We start from the raw sequence: 16,489 nt of genomic DNA on the forward strand, positions 1-16,489 counted from the left end.
AATAATACAAACTTGATGATGTATGTCATGCCTTGACATAATTCTTGAAGAGATACATCATGATAGGCATCATGATGGGAGCATTGATAAGTTTAACTGATCTAACTTATCAATACGTCACTTGAATTCTTAGGTCTTGAATTCAAGGTTGACTTATCTCAACTATGGCATATAGATAGGGGGAGTTAAGGACAACTCCTTTATCAATTGATTGTCATCATAAAAAAGGGGGAGATTGTTGAATCTCGGATTTTGATGATGAAGTCAATTGTCATTTGTTATCTAATCTATGTGTTGAGATAAGTGTGCAGGATTAACTAAGATGAGAGTAAGACAAGCAGCAGGAATTGCGCCGGAGTCAAGATCATGATCACATTGGGAGTTCGAGAGTTCGACGGAAGTTCGGACGGTCGTCGGAGGTTCAGAGAGAACAGATCCGAGAAGTCCAGAAGCTTGCCAAGCGAAGCTCGTCGGAACTCGCCAAGTGGATCGTCGCAAAGTCCAGGAGTATGCCGGATGTCCGCAGAAGGATCACCGAGGGTTATCGGTTGATCGACGGAAGTTGGCAGGAAACTCGCCGGAAGAAGCGATTGACGCATCGGAGCAAAGCTGCAGAAGTTGTCTTAGAGTTGATCATAGTTAGCATGATGATTAAGCATGAAAATGGGAGGTGATCCCATTAGCTTAATCTTGGGGCAATTGGGCCCCTGAAAAGATTCAAAGTGGGTCGAATGGAGTGAACCATTCGGACCCTGATTGCACCAGGAGGTGCAACCGCCCCAGCCAGGAGGTGCAACCGCCTGGGCTGTGGGGTTGGGAGGTGCAACCGCCCCAGCCAGGAGGTGCAACCGCCTGGGCTGTGGGGCTGGGAGGTGCAACCGCCCCAGCCAGGAGGTGCAACCGCCAGGGCTGCAAGGCTGGGAGGTGCAACCGCCCCAGCCAAGAGGTTGCACCGCCAGAGCTCAAGTTCCGAGCTCTGCCAGGCGATGCAACCACAGAGCTCAGTCTTCGAGCTCTGGCAGAGTGGTGCATCAGCCTGAGCTCAGTCTCGAGCTTTGCCAGGTGATGCATTCACCAAGCTCAGTCTTCGAGCTCTGGCAGAATGGTGCATCAGCTTGAGCTCAGTTTGGAGCTCTGCCAAGTGATGCAACCACCGAGCTCAGATTTCGAGCTCTGCCAGGTGATGCAACCACCAAGCTCAGTCTTCGAGCTCTGCCAGGTGATGCAACCATCGAGCTCAGTCTTCGAGCTCTGGCAGAGAGAAGCAATCGGCAGAGCTCAGTCTTCGAGCTCTGCCAGGCGGTGCCACCTCTCCAGTCGAGAGGTGCAATCGCCTGATCCCAGAATTCTGGGATTTGATCGATTTGATCGTTTTGAGCTCGAATTTTGAATTGGGTTGGGGCCTATAAATACCCCACCCATTCAGCACTGAAAAGACACAGACCCATACCGAAATTGTGATCTTTTCTGTGATTCTAAAGAGCTCAAAAGTGTTGTAAAGCCTTTAAGTCTCCTCCTTCTGTTCTTCAAGTTTTCAATTGTAAAGTGAGGAGAGAAAGGTCTGTAAAGGTTGTCTCCTAAGCCTGCCAAAAGGAGAGAAACTGTAAGAGGGAAGTTTGGCCTTCGCCCATTGAAGGAAGGCACCTAGTTGACGTCGGCAACCTCATCGGTGGAGGAAGCCAAAAGTGGAGTAGGTCAAGGCTGACCGAACCACTCTAAATCTCTGGTTTGCGTTTAATTTCGAGCACTTTATCATTACTGCAAACCTCCCTCATCACTACTGCTCTCTGCGCTTTCACGAACAAGTTCTAAGAGCTGTTCTTCCAAATCTGCATTCAGACGTAACTTCGTATTTTCATACATTACAGTTTACGTTTACGTTTGATTCTGCAGAACTGTTTTCCGCGCTTTTACGAACGAGCTTCCTTGCAGTTTACGCTTACATTTTAATCCTATTAATAACTGCAATCTGTCCTCTACGATTTTACGAACGAGTTTCAACATTTAGACGTAAAACTGCATTCAGACGTAAATCGGCTTTCCTCGCTCAATCATCAGATTTCAGTTCACGTTTACGTCTTGATTTCAACTGCATACTGCCTTCTGCGAGTATACAAACTAGTTTCAAAGTTTAGACGTAAATCTGCGTCTAGACGTAAAACTGCGTTTAGACGTAAATCTGCGTTTAGACGTAAAACTGCGTTTGGACGTAAAACTGCGTTTAGACGTAAATCTGCATTTAGACGTAAAACTGCGTTTAGACGTAAAACTGCGTTTAGACGTAAAACTGCGTTTAGACGTAAATCTGCGTTTAGACGTAAATCTGCATTTAGACGTAAATCTGAGTTTAGACGCAAAACTGCGCTTAGACGCAAAACTGCGCTTAGCGCAAAACTGCGCTTAAACGCAATCTGCACTTAGACGCAAACTGCACTTAGATACAAACTGAGAATTTGCTTTTGCATCATAATAGTTTTTGAACGAACGCAGCTTTTGGTTTTTAAATTATTATAAGATTTCCGCTGCACTAATTCACCCCCCCCCTCTTAGTGCTCTTGATCCTAACACATGTATCATCATTTAAAATCTAAACATAAGTTTCGTCATTAAGCCGTCAAGACCAAACACATCAAAAATGATATCACATCTATCATCAAAAGACTATCAAGAAATTCATACAAAGATGTACATGCACTGTCATCTTAATATGTCATGAGAATGTCATCTTAATTCGTCATAAAAATGATTAACCCAAAAACTTGTTAATCCAATTGTTAATTTAAAATGCGAGTTTCAAATCAATATTTACTTCAAAAACTCATGCATGACATAAAATCATCAAGATACACATGCATAGATTAATCCTAAGCATTATTACATATCATATAGTTATCATCCCTAATGTTGCATACATCATTCAACATTTCAAAACATAACATGTATGAAACCTTAGCAATATACTTTTCATGATTAAATTTTTAATTTTTCAAAGATGCTAATAATAAAAACAATTTTTTATTTTCTATTCCTACTATTTAAATTAAGCACTCATGAAAAACTTCAAGTAATTTTAAAATAATTCATGAGAGTTGAGTTACTTACCTTGTAGTCGAAGCCCGTCAAAGCCCAATTCGCCGTTTCACCTTTGGAAGTTCATGATTCATCCTTGGTTGTCTTCCTCTTTTTTGGCCTCTTCCTCCGTTCAAGTTCATTGTTTATTTTAGATTTTTGTTTAAGAAACTTATTAAGATTTAGTGTTCGAAGTTGAAGTTCATCATTGTCCTCATCACTTGAGTCATCGCTCAAGTGGTATTCATTTGTCCGGGGTTCCAAATTCTTCCTGTTCTTTGGAAGGTGATTTTGTTCATCATGTTCATCATGTGCATTGTGCACCACTTCATATGTCATCAACGAACCAATTAGTTCTTCAAGTGGTAAGTTGTTTAGGTTTTTAGCTTCTTGTATTGTAGTTACTTTTGAATCCCACTTCTTAGAAAGAGAACGCAAAATCTTGTTTACGAGTTCAAAATCCGAAAAAGATTTGCCAAGAACTCTTAGATTATTGACGACATCCGTGAAACGGGTGTACATGTCACATATAGTCTCGCTTGGTTGCATTTGAAAAATCTCAAAATCATGCAATAAAATGTTAACTTTCGAGTCTTTGACTCTACTAGTTCCCTCGTGCGTGATTTCAAGTGTTTGCCAAATATCAAAAGTCGTTTCCCACGTTGAAATCCGATTGAACTCATTTTTGTCCAAAGCGCAAAATAAGGCATTCATAGCCTTTGCGTTTAAGGAAAAATACTTCTTCTCTAAATCTGACCATTCGTTCATCGGTTTAGAGGGAAGTTGAAAACTGTTTTCAACGATATTCCATAAATCCAAATTCATAAAAATCAAGAAAACTCTCATTCGAGTTTCCCAATAAGTGTAGTCCAATCCGTTAAACAACGATGGACGAACAACCGATAAACCCTCTTGAAAGCCATAAAGAGCTATTTCTCTCGGGTGTAAATCTGAAATGAGAAATACCGGGCTCTTATACCAATTGTTAGGATCGGAGCAGCACTAAGAGGGGGGGGGGGGTGAATTAGTGCAGCGGATTAAAACTTCGGTTTTGATAAATCTTTTGTACGATGAAAAGCAATATAAATGGAAACCAATTTTAGAAGCTTGATAACTTAGAAACGTATGGAAGCGTAGTAACTAAGTAGAGAAGATAGCAGTATGTAAATGGCAAGAGTAGGATGCAAACCAGATAACGCACCAGTTTTTAAAGTGGTTCGGTCAAAATGACCTACATCCACTTGCGAAGCCTTCTTCGAAGAGGCTTCCAACTTCCACTAGCAAATTTCTTGTAGGGGAAGGACTAATACCCCTCTTACAACCTTTACAAGTGATTCACACTCTTACAATTCTTTTCAACAAGATGGGAGGAGGTGAACACTTAAGCAATATGAAAAACAAGGCTTGCAAAGACTATTATAAGGCTCTTAACTCAAACTATTGCTTTTCAAAAGGTTGTGATCTCAGCTGAGATTTGAGGGGTATTTATAGGCCTCAAGAGGATTCAAATTTGGGCTCCAAAATTTGAATTCTCTTTGGTTCCTGATGCTGGTGGTGCCACCGCCCAGCCCAAGCGGTGCCACCGCCTGGCTCTCAAGTTCTAGGCGGTGCCACTGTTGAATCTCGGATTTTGATGATGAAGTCAATTATCATTTGTTATCTAATCCATATGTTGAGATAAGTGTGCAGGATTAACTACGATAAAAGTAAGACATGCAGCAGGAGTTGCACCGGAGTCAAGACAATGATCACGTTGGGAGTTCAAGAGTTCGACATAAGTTCGGATAGTCGTCGGAGGTTCTACAGGAATAGATCCGAGAAGTCCATGAGCTTGCCAAAGAAGCTCGTCGGAACTCGCCAAGTGGATCGTCGCAAGTCCAGGAGTTTGCCGGAAGTCCGCAGGAGCATCACCGAGGGTTCATCGGATGATCGACGGAAGTTCGCCGGAAGCTCGCCGAAAGAAGTGATTGACACACCGGAGCAAGTTGCAGTAAATATCTTAGGGACTATCGTAGTTAGCACAATGATTAAGTTGGAAATGGGAGGTGATCCCATTAACTTAATCTTGGGGCAATTGGGCACCTGAAAAACCCAAATTGGGCCGAATGGATCAACACATTCGGACCCTGATTTTTGCTAGGCGGTTGAACCGCCCAAGGCAGGAGGTTGCACCGCCTGGGCTCAGTCTCCGAGCGAGACTGGGAGGTGCAACCACTCCAGCCAGGCGATGCCACCGCTTGGGCTCAGTCTCCGAGCGAGACTGGGCGGTGCAACCTCCCCTGACAGGAGGAGGCACCGCTTGGGCTCGGTCTCCGAGCACCGGCTGAGCAGTGCAACCGCCTCAGTCAGGAGGTTTCACCGCCTGAGCTCGGTCTTCAAGCTCTGGCAGGAGGTGCAACCGCCCCTGACAAGAGGTGGCACCGCCCAGAGGCTCAGTCTTCGAGCTCTGCTAGGCGGTGCAACCACTCCAGTCAGGAGGTGCAACCGCCTAATCCCGGAATTTCGGGAATTGACAGTTTTGAGCTCCAAATTTGAACTGGGTTGGGGCCTATAAATACCCCACCCATTCAGCACTGAAAGGATACAGAATATACTCCGAAATCTTGATCTTGTTCTATGATTTTTTGAGCTCAAAATTATTGTAAAGGCCAAAAGTCCTTCTCCCACTTTTCTTCCAAGTTCTAAGCTGTAAAGAGAGGAGAGGAGAGAAAATTCTGTAAGGGTTGTCTCCTAAGCCCGTCAAAAGGAGTGAAACTGTAAAAGGGTAGTTGGCCTTCGCCTATTGAAGGAAGGCCTCTAGTTGACGTCGATGACCTCGTCGGTGGAGGAAGCCAAAAGTGGAGTAGGTCAAGATTGACCGAACCACTCTAAATCTCGGTTTGCATTTACTTTGAGCATTTTACCTTTACTGCAAACCTCCTCTAAAGCTTACTGCTTTCTGCGAATATACGATCGGGTTTTAGCTTTGCACTTTCCGAATCAACGTTTAGACGTAAATCTATTTTTTCGTACGATCATCATATTTCAGTTTGCATTTACGTTTTGATTTCTATCTTAATTGCAAACTGCCTTAATATCCTTGCTTAATCTGCATCTCGCCTAATCAAGTGATTTACGAATCAGCATTTAGACGTAAATTAGTTTCTTCGTACAAACGTCATATTTCAGTTTGCGCTCGGATGCTGGTTTTCATCATAACTGCAAACTGCCTTCATAGATTGACTTTAACATCATCTAGCTTGATCTTAAGTTAAAGTAATCTTAGAATTGGCTTTCACACCGAAATCGTTTTTATCGTTCGAACGTTTTTATCGTCGAAAGATTTCCGCTGCACTAATTCACCCCCCCGCCTTAGTGCTCTTGATCCTAACAATTGGTATCAAAGCGGGGTTAACTCTCAAACGGATTAAAACCCAAGAGAGATGGCATACGCCGGAAACCAAGAGGGCCACTCTATTACACATCCACCCATGTTCAATGGGACGGACTACACCTATTGGAAGACCCAAATGAGGATCTTTCTTATTTCTATAGATTTTGAACTTTGGAATCTTGTCGAAAATAGATTTTCGAAGTCTTCTCTTCCAATGATCAATTGGAGAAGAAGGCTTTCACTCTTAATGCAAAGGCTATGAATGCCTTATTTTGTGCACTTGATAAAAACGAGTTCAACCGTGTTTCGGTTTGTGAAACCGCATTTGATATTTGGCACACACTCGAAGTGATTCTCGAAGGCACAAGTAGAGTGAAAGAGTCAAAATTCAACCTTTTGTTACACTCTTTCGAACTTTTCCGGATGAAACCGAGTGAGACTATTGGCGACATGTTTACCCGTTTCACGGATGTCATCAACGGTCTAAAAGGACTCGGAAAAAGTTTTTCGGATTTTGAGCTCGTAAATAAGATTCTAAGATCCCTTCCTAAGAGTTGGGATCCTAAAGTCACTGCTATTCAAGAGGCGAAAGATCTAAACAACTTTCCTCTTGAAGAACTAATCGGGTCATTAATGACCTACGAGATGACTTGCAAAGCTCATGAAGAGCAAGAAGACATCCTTCCAAAGAACAGGAAGGATATGACACTTAAAATTTCAAAAGACCACTTGAGAGAAAACTCAAGTGATGAGGACTGTGACGATGACTTGACACTTCTAACAAAAAAATTTAAAAAATTCATTAAAAGAAACAAGTTTAAGAATGAAACAAAAAATAAATTTGAACCCAAGAAGGACCAAGTTATTTGCTATGAGTGCAAGAAGCCAGGACACTATAAGAGTGATTGTCCCCAAGTCAAGAAGAGAACATCGAAGAAGAAGGCGCTCAAAGCAACATGGGATGACTCGAGCGCGTCCGAAGAAGAGGAGTCCAATACTGAGCAAGTTGCTCATTACGCCTTAAAGGCCATCGGAGAGGAGGTAACGAATTTAATAGATGCAGATTTATCATTTGATGAATTATTAAATGTCTTCCATGACTTATTTGATGAATGCAAGATTATTAGTAGAAAATATAAATTGCTAAAAAAGGAGCATGATAGTCTTACTTGTAATTTTGATAAGTTAAAAACTGAATATCATGATAGTTTAAGTTCATGCACAAAATGCCATGATCTAGAAACTCTCCAAAAGGAAAACTTGCTACTTAAGGACACCTTGAAGAAGTTCAAGGTTGGTAGCAAGTCATTGAACATGATCCTTGCAAATAAGGGTCACGTTCCCAAAAGAAGTGGAATCGGATTTGTGAGAAGTCCTCACCAAAATCCAACCACCTTCATAAAAGGCCCCATCTTACATGTTCGACACCAAAGCAAATGCAACTTTTGTTGCAAACTTGGACACAAAATGCATAATTGTCTATTCAAGAAAATTAGTCCAAACAAATTAATTTGGGTTCCTAAAGGAACCATGATAAATTCTATGCAACATGATAAACAATGTAGATATATTTTTGAGGCACCCAAAAGCAAATGGGTACCTAAAAATCATCCTTTCCTGTAAAGACATAAAAAAATTATAAGTTGGAGCAAGAAATAATATCCTGCTCCTTTGATTCTCGATATTCATGACCCGAGATCCAAATAGAACTCGCGATGCTCTCTAGCCTAAATAACAGATGAAGATTAGAAATTTAAAATCACAAATGTGATTTAGATTCAAACCTATCTGATTTCTCAGAATTGGAAACCCATGATTCTCAATTCATATATCCTCTAGATTTTCGAGCCCATCGATTTTATCCGTTCGTAACTTTCGAATCCAACTCTACATCATGAACTGACTAAGTTTGTCATGAACTTACAAGGCTTACCAACTTGAACAAACTGTCATAAACATGTGTACGACATTGAGAGTATGCACGTCAAAAGATCTATCTTGATCGTGCAAAAGTTCTTATCTTAAAATGAAAACTCTTACGTAATTACGTAAGTAAAGTTGATTGCTCTGAATGAAAAGTCTTCTCAAGTCAAAAACTCTCACATCAGATCACACTGCAGTCAGAACAAGTGCTCACCACCTGTAGGCGGTGGCACCGCCCCAGCTGGAGGTAGCACCTCCGGCTGTCACGTGTTGCAAGCGGTTGCACCGCCCCAGCCAGAGGTGCAACCGCCCGCAACTCTGCCTCTTTTTAACCCGAGCTAGGCTCGGCGATGGAACCGACCCCAACTCACTCCTTTCCCCTCTTTACTCTTCCAAAGCTTCTCCACCTCCATTTCTCCCCTCATAGCATACCAAATACTCCGCATTTCGAAGCAAAAGATCAACAATCTTTCCCCCTCTTGAAGATCTCACTAAGGCATTCTCTAAGAAGCCCTTAAATTCTATTTTTGATTCATTTACTCTTGCTCATTACTATCCTCCTAAATAGAAGTAGTTATGGGGTCTAGAAGATCCTCAAGGGACAAAGGGAAAAGGAGATTAGTGGAAGATTTTGATCTTACCCTTTTCGATTCAAAATATCATGCTGAAAAGTTTTCATCTTTCGAACTTAGGAGTGTCAATAAGGGGAAACATGTTGACTTAAATGAACTAAGAGACTTAGAGACAATCCAATGGTTTACAAACTTAGATCTACTCCCTATTTTACAAATTAATGAACCCTTCTATCCAAGACTTGTTAGATTGTTTTACAACAACATACAAGTAGATGAAGAAGAAAGAATGTCTACCTATCTCTTAGGATAACACATCTCTATTACGGATAAATTCATTTGCGACATGATAGGCATTCCCATAAAAAGTAGAGGACTTTACTTTAGAGGATCATGGGATGATGAAACTGTTGGGACAACATATGTTGAAGCTTTAGGAACTATTTTCGCCAATCCCAACTTAACATTTGTTCCTAAAAGTTGTGAACATCTACTGCCACTAAACACTAAGGTACTTCATCATATCCTAACTAGCATCATTCTCCCTAAACAATACCATCATGATGAAGTAAGCCAATTAGAATTAGGAACTATGTATTTGATCATGAAAGAACATGACATCTGTCTTGGCTACCTTATTCAGCAAAACATGTTAGAACTATCTAAGAAAGACATGATGGTTCCATATGGTGGTAGAATCACTAGAATACTGAAAGCCTATGATATTCTAATACCACCGGAAGAAGAAGTAATAAAAGTAGATAGGTTTAGCATAATAAATAAAAATCTACTTCACCGATTAAGATGTGTTTATAGAAATGGTAACTGGGTTAGAATGCCTAGAAGAACCGATCCCCCCTCAACTTGAACCAGAACTGGAAACACCAGTCTTTAGGGGTACTCAATCTCCTCCGATCTGTCCCTTTGAGGAAACACATTCATTTTAGCCAGCTCATACATCATCTGTCGAAGATATTGGGATTCGGATGGACCGATTTGAATAAAGACAAGAACGGCTTGAACATCGACAAGATCAAATCCTATCTGAGCTGCAGCAAATTCATCGACAATTTGACTCTTTATTTAGGCATTTTAATTTTCCACCTCTTGAATGAGCTTGTATGTGTATTGTAAACTCTTTATGTTACTCACTATGATCACAATGCCTTGTGCCTTGATCCTTGATCTGGTTACCTGATGTATTTATTTGTGAGCGGAGTTACAAACATCACTCATTGTTTAATCTCGTTACTCACTGTCAGATTTTACATCGAAACTAAATGTTTTTTTTTTTTTAACCTTGTGCCTTGGTATCCATGATAAATATGATTTGTGAAAATGATATACCAATGCAGTTGTTGCGTCATGTTATATTAAATATCAACTAGCTGATATCTTTACAAAACCTCTAAGTGAAGAACAATTTGATTTCATAAGAAGAGAGTTAGGAATGTTGATGTGTCCGAGTACATAAACTAGTTAAAATTATCCTTCGGACTTTATTGAATGATCAAATCACTTGACTACCATTACATGCCTAAATAACATATTGGAGATTATGTGTTGAATACAAAAATTTTCATAACATAAGCATGTTTTGTCTTCATGATGGTATTTGAAAATCTGTAGCATAGTCTTGTCCGAATGTATGAAAGTGTTCATTTCATGTGTAAATTCGCTTAACAATTGGTATCCTAAAAATCGGATTTTCTCATACACTTATATGTGAAAAATATTTTTCTGAAATGGATTTGATGAAATGATTCCTGCTTATGAATTCCATCTTGAAATATGAATGATAGTGCTTTTACTTGCAAAGATTTGCTTCACATACATATCTTGATACATGAACCATGATCAGTTTTAACTTCACTTAGTGTAAATTCACAAATAGCTGGTATCACAAATGGCCTTCCTCCTTCATGCAAAAAGATTCTAACAAATAAAAAGGAAGAAGTATTCAAAGTGATCTACATATCATGTATAATTGATTTCCTATCATTGAAAAATAACATGAACCGAGTAAAGGCATGAACAATTATTACACTGATGCTTAAAATTTGCTTATATTGTTCTCCTGGTATCACAATTACCATACTTTTTGTTGATGACAAAGGGGGAGAAATATATGAGTATTAATGTCATGCTTGCATCACTAAGAGATGCCATGATTGCTATAATTTGCATTATGCCTTGTTTGCATCATGTCAAGATATCAAACAAAAAACTTGCATCGTAATTTTACGTATTGATATCTTACCATGTGATAATTGCTAAAACATCATTTGGAATGTGTGCATCATGTAATGATATCAAAATCTTACTTCGCAGTTTTACATGTTGATATCCTACAATATAATGAATTGCTACTATTACAATCATTCAAACTTGAAATGTAAAATTTGAAAATGAATGTCAAGCCTTGACATCATCTTCAGAGAGATACATCATGATGGGAGAATTGATAAGTTTAAATGATTTTAACTTATCAATATGTCTCTTGGATTCAAAGGTTTTGAATTCAAGAAAGACTTATCTCAAGTATGGCATATAGACACGGGGAGTTAAGGTTAACTCCATTATCAATTGATTGTCATCATCAAAAAGGGAGAGATTGTTGAATCTCGGATTTTGATGATGAAGTCAATTGTCATTTGTTATCTAATCCATATGTTGAGATAAGTGTACAGGATTAACTACAATAAAAGTAAGACATGCAGCAGGAGTTGCGTCAGAGTCAAGACAATGATCACGTTGGGAGTTCGAGAGTTCGACGGAAGTTCGGACAATCGTCGGAGGTTCTGCAGGAACAGATCCGAGAAGTCCATGAGCTTGCCAAAGAAGCTCGTCGGAACTCGCCAAGTGGATCGTCGCAAGTCCAGGAGTTTGCCGGAAGTCCGCAGGAGCATCACCGAGGGTTCATCGGATGATCGACGGAAGTTCGCCGGAAGCTCGCCGGAAGAAGCGATTGATGCACCAGAGCAAGTTGTAGTAAATGTCTTAGGGAATGTCATAGTTAGCACAATGATTAAGTTGGAAATGGGAGGTTATCCCATTAACTTAATCTTGGGGCAATTGGGCCCTTGAAAAACCCAAATTGGGCCGAATGGATCAACCCATTCGGACCCTGATTTCTGCTAGGCGGTTGAACCGCCCAAGGCAGGAGGTTGCACCACAAGGGCTCAGTCTCCGAGCGAGACTGGGAGGTGCAACCACTCCAGCCAGGCGGTGATACCGCCTGGGCTCAGTCTCCGAGCGAGACTGGGCGGTGCAAGCTCCCCTGACAGGAGGAGGCACCGCTTGGGCTCGGTCTCCGAGCACTGGTTGAGCGGTGCAATAGCCTCAGTCAGGAGGTTGCATCGCTTGAGCTCGGTCTTCGAGCTCTGGCAGGAGGTGCAACCGCCCCTGATAGGAGGTGGCACCGCCTAGAGGCTCAGTCTTCAAGCTCTGCCAGGCGGTGCAACCGCTCCAGTCATGAGGTGCAACCGCCTAATCCCGGAATTCCGGAAATTGACAGTTTTGAGCTCCAAATTTGAACTAGGTTGGGGCCTATAAATACCCTACCCATTCAGCATTGAAAGGATACAGAATACACTCCGAAATCTTGATCTTGTTCTGTGATTTTTAGAGCTCAAAATTGTTGTAAAGGCCAAAAGTCCTTCTCCCTCTTTTCTTCCAAGTTTTGAGCTGTAAAGAGAGGAGAGGAGAGAAAATTCTATAAGGGTTGTCTCCTAAGCCTGTCAAAAGGAGTGAAATTGTAAAAGGGTGGTTGGCCTTCGCCTATTGAAGGAAGGCCTCTAGTTGATGTCGGTGACCTCGTCGGTGGAGGAAGCTAAAAGTGGAGTAGGTCAAGATTGACCGAACCACTCTAAATCTCGGTTTGCATTTACTTTGAGCATTTTACCTTTACTGCAAACCTCCTCTAAAGCTTACTGCTTTCTATGAATATACGATTGGGTTTCAGCTTTGCACTTTCCGAATCAACGTTTAGACGTAAATCTGTTTTTTCGTACGATCATCATATTTCAGTTTGCATTTATGTTTTGATTTCTATCTTAACTGCAAACTACCTTAATATCTTTGCTTAATCTGCATCTCGCCTAATCAAGTGATTTACGAATCAGCATTTAGATGTAAATCAGTTTCTTCGTACAAACGTCATATTTCAATTTGCGCTCGTATGCTGGTTTTCATCATAACTGCAAACTGCCTTCATAGATTGACTTTAACGTCATCTAGCTTGATCTTAAGTTAAAGTAATCTTAGAATCGGCTTTCACACCGAAATCGTTTTTATCGTTCGAACATTTTTATCGTCGAAAGATTTCCGCTGCACTAATTCACCCCCCCCCTCTTAGTGCTCTTGATCCTAACAGCCACCGCCTACACTATTTCAGCTCACTGGTTAGGCTCCAAAATTGGCCCAAACCAGTCCGAACTAGAGCCCAATTGGCCCCTACTTGGTTTATATGATTAACACCTAATCCTAACCCTAAGTAGCGTGCTAACTATGAATTTAAAGACATTTTCTAAGCTATTACAATGTCCGTCAGTCAAGACTTCTTCCGGCGAGCTTCCGGCGAACTTCCGACAGTTTTCCGATAAACTCTCGGAAACCTTTCTGCGGACTCCCGGCAAGCTCCTAAACTTCACGATTTGATCTTGACTGTTGAATCTCGTATTTTGATGATGAAACCACTTGATGTATGTTTGTAATTTAATCTGTGTTTTAAGTGATGCAGGATACTTCGATCAGGATGAGACAATTAAAGCAGGAAAATCATGTTGGGTCGGAGGAACATGTTAGAAGATTGGACGTCGGGCCGGTGGATCGGTCGATGTATCGAAAGAAGGCTTCGGGCCGTGGACTCGGGCATCGAGCCAAGAAGAGCGGGTATTGTGCCAAGGATATCGGAGTTGCAGAGTCAACTAGCCGATTGGGCATTAGGCCGTAGGAGAGGACGATGTGCCGAAGAATCGGACGAAGCGTCGAGGGACCAATGACATGCCGGACAACTTGGTTAATTGCTTAGGATTAATTATCTCGATCGAAGTTTTTGTTTTACGTGTGCAGGATTAACTACGATGAAAGTAAGACATGTAGCTGGAGTTGCGCTAGAGTCAAGACTATGATCACGTTGGGAGTTCGAGAGTTCGACGGAAGTTTGGACGGTCGTCGGAGGTTTTGCGGGAACAAATCCGAGAAGTCCAGAAGCTTGCCAAAGAAGCTCATCAGAACTTGCCAAGATCAAATCGTGAAGTCTAGGAGCTTTCCGGGAGTCCGTAGAATGGTTTCCGAGAGTTTATCGGAAGGCCGCCGGAAGTTCACCGGAAGCTCGCCGGAAGAAGTCTTGACTTGCGGACTTTGTAATAGCTTAAGAAATATCTTTAAATTCGTAGTTAGCATGTTAGTTAGGGTTAGGATTAGGTGTTAATCTTATAACCCGGTTAGGGGCCAATTGGGCCCGAATTCGGATTGGTTTGGGCCAAGTTTGGAGCCCAACCAATGATCTGAAATAGTGCCAAGAGGTGCAATCGCCCAGGCCAGGAGGTAGCACCGCCTGGGCTAAGTCTCCCAGCGAGGCTGGGCGGTGCAACCGCCCCAGCCAGGAGGTGGCACCGCCTGGGCTCAGTCTCCAAGCGAGACTGGGCGGTGCAACCTCTCCTGACAGGAGGTGGCACTGCCTGAGTTCAGTCTTCGAGCTCTGCCAGGCGGTGCAACCGCCCCAGTCAGGAGGTGCAACTGCCTGAGCTCAGTCTTCGAGCTCTGCCAAGCGGTGCAACCGCTCCAGTCAGGAGGTGCAATCGCCTAATCCCGGAATTCCGGGAATTGACAGTTTTGAGCTCCAAATTTGAACTGGGTTGGGGCCTATAAATACCCCACCTATTCAGCACTAATAGAGCATGAACTTACCTGAAATCTTGATATTTTTCAGTGATTTTTAGAGCTCAAAATTGTTGTAAAGGTCAAAAGTTCTCCTTCCTCTTTTCTTCCAAGTTCTGAGTTGTAAAGAGAGGAGAGAAATTTCTGTAAGGGTTGTCTCCTAAGCCCGTCAAAAAGAGTGAAACTGTAAAAGGGTGGTTGGCCTTCGCCTATTGAAGGAAGGCCTCTAGTTGACGTCGGTGACCTCGTCGGTGGAGGAAGCCAAAAGTGGAGTAGGTCAAGATTGACCGAACCACTCTAAATCTCGGTTTGCATTTACTTTGAGCATTTTATTTTTACTGCAAACCTCCTTAATAGCTTACTACCCTCTGCGCTTTTAACGAACGAGTTTCTAAGTTCAGAGCTTTCCGAATCTTCGTTTAGACGTAAATCGGCTTTTTCGTATGATCATCATATTTCAGTTTACTTTTACATTTAGACTTCAATCATAACTGCAAACTACCTTCTGCGTATTTATAAAACATATCTCAAAGTTCAGTATCTTCAAAATCGGCATTTAGACGTAAATTGGTTTTATCGTACGAACGTCGCTTTTCAGTTTGCGCTTGCATTCTGATTTCCATCATAAACTGCAAACTGCCTTCATAGTTCTACTTTAACGTCATCTCGCTTAATCTTAAGTTAAAGTAATCTTAGAATCGGCTTTTACATCGAAATCGTTTTTATCGAACGAACGCAGCTTTCGGTTTTAATCGTCGAAAAATTTCCGCTGCACTAATTCACCCCCCCCCCCCCTCCCTTAGTGCTCTTGATCCTAACATTGACGAGTTCCAATGAGCTTCTTCGGCAAGCTCCGATCTTTCTCAGCGAGCTCCGCGAACTTCCAACGAACCTTCCAGCGAGCTTCCGAAAAACCCTTTGGCAAGCTCCCTACTCATTCTCGGCTAGTTCTGGCAGCATTCCCGACGAACCTTCGGACTTCCGTCGAACTCTCGAACTCGCAATGAATCCTTCGTGCTTGACTCCGACACTTTGTTTTGCTTTATGTCTTCGTCGTTATCGTAGTTAATCCTACACACACAAGCTAAAACTTTACTCCGATCTAGACAATTATTACAACGCGAATTGACATTCTATTGCCCGGCACGTCATTGGTTGGCGCTTCGTCCGATTCTTTAGCGCATCGTCCTCTCTTGCGGCTTGTTGCCCAATCGACGGTTAACCTCCGCAACCCCGATATCCTTGGCGCAATTCCGCTCTTGGCCCAATGCCCGACGTCCGAAGCCTTCTGCCATCCAATATCCTAACATGATCTCCTCCGGCGCAACATCAATTCCTCCTGTGTTAACTGTCTAATCCTGATCGAGTAGACCTGCATCACTCAAAATTCAGTTAAACATCTAAACACAATCAATTAGTTTTATCATCAAAATCCGAGATTCAACACCAAGAAGTGACACAGTCTTCGAAATTGTTCAGGTGGTGGTACCGCCAGTTTGGGCGGTACCACCGCTAGTCTGGGAAGTGGTACCACCCAGTGGCTTAGTGCCAGGCGGTGGTACCGCCCAGTGTAGTGTCAGTGTCAAACTAACACTAGTAGTGGTACCGCCGAGCATAGGCGGTGGTACTGCCCGGACCTAGGAAACCCGGGAGAGTTTAAAAGTGAAGA

This window comes from Musa acuminata, chromosome BXJ1-5 (assembly GCF_036884655.1).
Source record: "Musa acuminata AAA Group cultivar baxijiao chromosome BXJ1-5, Cavendish_Baxijiao_AAA, whole genome shotgun sequence".
NCBI lineage: Eukaryota > Viridiplantae > Streptophyta > Magnoliopsida > Zingiberales > Musaceae > Musa > Musa acuminata.